General features: G+C 37.5%; 1 pseudogene; it reads right to left on the bottom strand.

Moving 5' to 3' along the window:
- Positions 1–2,842: 2,842 nt before the first annotated feature.
- On the bottom strand, positions 2,843–4,171 carry LOC101661329 (annotated as a pseudogene).
- Between the last annotated feature and the right edge of the window lie 797 nt (positions 4,172–4,968).

Genomic DNA, 4,968 nt, shown 5'->3' with positions numbered 1-4,968 from the left:
CACATGCAAAGAGATCTATTGTTTTGCTTTCTTGTTTGCATGAATAACACGCATCCATTAATGTGTTAGTCTGGGTTGACGAGAGAAACAAATTCATAGACACTCATATGTGTATAGGAAAAAGCTTTATTGTCATTGTACATTAAGAAAACATCCCAGCCCAGTCAAGATTAAGTCCATAAGTCTGATATTAGCCCATATGTCCGATATCAATCTATAAAGTCCTCTTCAGACTCACAAAACACATGTAATGACGCTGAATGCAGGAAGATCACAGGCCAGTGGGTGGTAAGTCTTGTGGATCCAGTAGCATTGTAAGCATTGCGGCACTGGCAGGGTTCTCGACATGGCTCCTCCAGCTCAGGGCACTAGCATAGCTCCATGTGTCTTGTTAGCTGCAATGTCTCCCAGGGAGTTAGCTAGTCTTCTCCCTCCAGAGAGCTATTTATCTCCTTAGCACCTCCAAATGAGGTCATCAAGGTGGGACCTGACAGGCTAAATTCCATCCCTTCACTCGTAATCTTTTCAAATTGACAAGAAATTATATAACTACCACAGAGAACCCCTTGCCAACTTGATACTTTCATACAATTTTTAGCCATATACATTGTGAAAATAAACAATAATAAAATCATATCTGTACCTAACAGGATAAAACTAAAATGCTTACAATTCAATATGTGCCACCCTGATTTAAACATAACATTCTGTAAGGGAATGAAACAAAAATAGCCTATGCCAGACAATTGCAGTTAAGTAACACCTACACCTTAATCCCATAGTCTTATGAATATATTGCAGCACCTATGAAAGTTTGTAAGTCAGTCACTTCATGCCTTTATCCTCCCTATTCTCGGTTTCCAATTTCTATATTGGCCACTTACATTAACCAGTGCTCTGAGGAGACAATCATATTCTTTGATGAGAAGACTCTTCATTCCAGTTGATAACTTGTGAGATCCTCATCCTCATCCATAAACAAAGTCAAATCAAGACAGGACATCCATAAAGTCTACAGCAATATGCTCCAGATCACAGGCTGAAAAACTTTTCTTCTGCTCGTGTACTGGTCAACTCATTGTGGGCTTCCTCAGTTAGCCTCACCAGGGTGCCCATTGGTCACCTTGCATTTAGACCAAGTCCCCCTCACAAATTCTCAACAACCCAAGCCCCCTTGTGCTGGGTCATGAACTTCAGACCAGTCAACATGCTCTCATCTTCTCCTCTAGTTCCTGTAAACCTAGTTCATGGCTGTAGTTGTCCAGACACAGCCCATCTCTTTATTGTGCATTTCTCCCACTTCCACTCAACAAGTGGATCTAGGTGGTCACCTAGCAAGCATTTTAGCCTGCCCGCAGGCTTCCTGTAATGTGCAGTCCTAGAGAGGATTTTTCTTCATGGTTCAGATTTTTTCCAGCTTCCGACAAAAAACACTAATTAAAGATTCAAAAAACCAAAGAGTTCCTCTTTCTTCAATCTGTCAACACCCCCTAGACAAGTCTCTTGGAATGCAAATGTGCTGCTGATTGAAAGCAATGGCTGGAGCCTATCTTTACAGAGCCTTCTTTGCAGGGGTGTCTTAGATGCATTTAAAGATCACATTTTAATGGATTAAGGCAAGTGGGTTTACAAGCTGTCTATTTTCATAGTTCTCAATAATCATTTCTATAAATCCTTATATCAACAATAAGAAGCAGAGGAAATCAATATAAACAAAGTACAAGCAGATGCTAAACTCAATTCTTTAAACAGTCAAATTCAATCCATATCAATCTTATCTTAATCCTTATCTTAACTATTCTATTGCTGTAAAAATATGGGATTAAGACTCTAACAGCTTCAAACCAGAGCCAGGCTTTTAGTCAGCCATTTTGGCCTTCTGTCAGTCATTTTCCCTAAGCAGCATGGTTCTGAGAAACTCAAGGGGTGATTTCTACTCTTGAGCTCAAAATACACATTAATCACATTCATTTTCACCATTTCAAAGAGAAATAACCAAAGACAAAAAAACAAACAAAATGATCAAAACTTTAACTTTCCATATTCTTTCCAGGAAACAACCCAGTGAATTCAATGGCTATGTCTGACTTCTGGCTAGCCAAAGAAGAAACACTACAATGAGAAAGAAGTCAAACAAACATCCACTCTCCATCTTTATGATTTGTTTCTCGAGGACCCCACTCCCAAGGTACCAAAATGTGTTAGTTAGGGTTGGCTAGAGAAACAAATTCATAGATACTCATATGTGTACAAGAAAGAACTTTATATAAAGAGGAATTGTACATTAAGAAAACATCCCAGCTCAGTCCAGATCAAGTCCATAAGTCCGATATTAGCCCCCATGTTCGATACCAATCTAAAGTCTTCTTCAGACTCACAAAACACATGCAATGACACTGAAGGAAGGAAGGAATATCACAGACCAGTGGGTGGGAAGTCTTGTGGATCCAGTGGCATTGTAAGCATCTCAGCACTGGCAATTACAACAAACAATAAAATAGTTTTCAAAATTGTACACTTTCTTATAGAAATGAATATGATTTTTCATAAATATTAGAGTATCCATTACAGCTGATTAAATTAAACCAGGCCAGGAAAAAAATGTTAATCAGAGAGGACATTAAACAATGAAATTATAGAATTATAATGGGATCTTTTGTAATATGTTTATACACTTATTACTTACAAAATTTTAAATCTCTGAACAGTACAGGCATTTTTTAAAAATTAGGAATAATTACTACTGTATGGAAAGACAGATATATTTAGAAGTTGAAAATTTATTAAAAATATAAAGCAATTCTGATATATTAGAAACATTCTTTAAAGATGTGAACTATATTCATAACAGTTTTCTCAGTGCCATTATGGCATCCTTGTTTCTTATATATCAGGGGATTAAGCATTGGCATTAGAATTGTGTGGAAAAGAATAAACACCTTTCTCATTCCCACTGGGTGACTTGTCTTGGGTCTTTGGTATGTCACAGTAGCTGATCCAAAGAATAATACCACAACCATGAGATAAGATAAGCCTGTGGAGAAGGCTTTAGCTTGACTTGTGGCTGAAGGCAACTTCAGGCTGGTGGTGATGATTTTACTGCAGGACCAAGTATCAATAGAAAGGAAACAATGTTAAAGAACATAGACCATATAGATGAACATCTCATTTTCACAGGTGACCACCCATGCCAGTGTGAATACAGAGATAATGTCACAGATGAAATGGTTGATTTGGTTAGATCAACAGAAAGGCAAAAATAAATTCTTATATGTCCTCCCAATCTGAACTGCAATTCCAACAATTCAGGAGACAATCACCAGCTTAGTCCAGGCTCTGTGGTTCATGATGAGAGGCTAATGCAGAGAGTGACAAATGGCTACAGGTGGTCATAGGCCATCATTGTCAAAAGTAAACACTCAGTGGTTCCAAGCATAAGGACAACCCACATCGATGTGGCACAAGCAACTAAGGGGATTCTTCTTCTCTTGGTCCCAAGATTCATCAGAATTCTGGGAACAATTACTGATAAATCACAGAATTCCAAGAAGGAAAAAATTAACCAGGAAAAAATACATTGGACTCTAGAGAGCAGGATCTACTTTTGTTATTAGGAATAGGATGCCATCGCTCAGCAGGATAAAAATATAGATGGTCAAAAACAATCTAAAGAGAAACCACTGTAGATGGGGTTTTATCAGTAAACCCTAAGAGTATAAATTCCATCAATCCAGTCAGATTTTCTTCATCTTTTGATTTTTCTTGATGATCCAACTATACAAAAGAGACAATTGCATGTGCATTTCCCTTTGCTTTCTTATGTCTTTGCCTCATTTCTAAATTGAACTGAGGTTACAGGATGGGTTTTGTGATCATTGTCATTATTTGCAACTTAAGAATAATACACTTCATGCATATCCCACATTATCCTCTTAAATCATGGTAGAATGTGATTTCAGATCTTTTTATGATCATTTCACTATTTGTTTGTAGTAGAGGCCTGGATAAATCAAACTATGATTTATTCACAGACTTGGTAGCAATTGTAAATTACTGCAGAACCTTTACCTTTGACATCTGATCCCACTACATTAATTACACATCTTGACATTGACATTGTGCTTACCTTGGCATTTATTTCATCAATCGAGCTTTGTAAACACAATGACATGGCATGTCTTCCAGTACAGGTTTTCTTATGCTTATTTCAATGCTTCATTCTCCCATAATTTGATCATTTTAAGCAGATAGACTCCTATTTTACAGGTCATTTTAAATGGAGGAGAAGAAAACTTGAGATTATATTTCATTTTATATGGGAAAAGAAAAAAGAATATATTTTGAAAGGAGAATATCTTTTGACATAAGAGATGAAGATTTTATTCAAGGACGTTAGCCTGGAACATTGATTCAGATGCCACAATAATTTTTACTCTGGGAAAATAAGGCTGCCATGAGTGTTGTCGATATGTGTGAGTCTGGGACAGGAGGAAAAAAGATGTTATCCTGTGTTACATCAATTGTTCTGAGTGCCTCTTCAAACCATTTTTATTGTTTCTCAGAAAACAACAAGCATTTTTCTCACCATTCTGTTATATCAAGGCCAGGATAAGGGCTAAGGAGTTCGGATCCTGCAATACACAATTTAAGGATATTTTTGAAGGATTTACTGTCACCCTCGTAATCCCAAAAGTGTTTCCTGGCATCTTGCAGTTCTGGTGCCTCTAGGCTTTTCATCCCTCCATCCTAATGGCTTTGTATATTGTCCATTAAGTAGAGCAGAAGTATAGTGCCATTCTTCAAACAACAACTTCTCTACATGAAAACCCATTGCTGAGAGGTCACCTTATAGACAGAGTCAGCCTACACAGAGGGTTTCCCTGGTAGTAAATCTTTTTTCTAGCGGACACCATAAGTTTCTATTGCAGAACAACTGGTAGGGTTGAGACACTTTGGAGACTTGGATGA

The sequence above is a fragment of the Echinops telfairi genome, unplaced genomic scaffold (genome assembly GCF_000313985.2).
Source record: "Echinops telfairi isolate 266 unplaced genomic scaffold, ASM31398v2 ScPeMD7_60;HRSCAF=208, whole genome shotgun sequence".
Lineage (NCBI taxonomy): Eukaryota > Metazoa > Chordata > Mammalia > Afrosoricida > Tenrecidae > Echinops > Echinops telfairi.
Note: the sequence above shows the minus strand (reverse complement) of the source record. Positions and strands in the feature narration are given on the sequence as shown.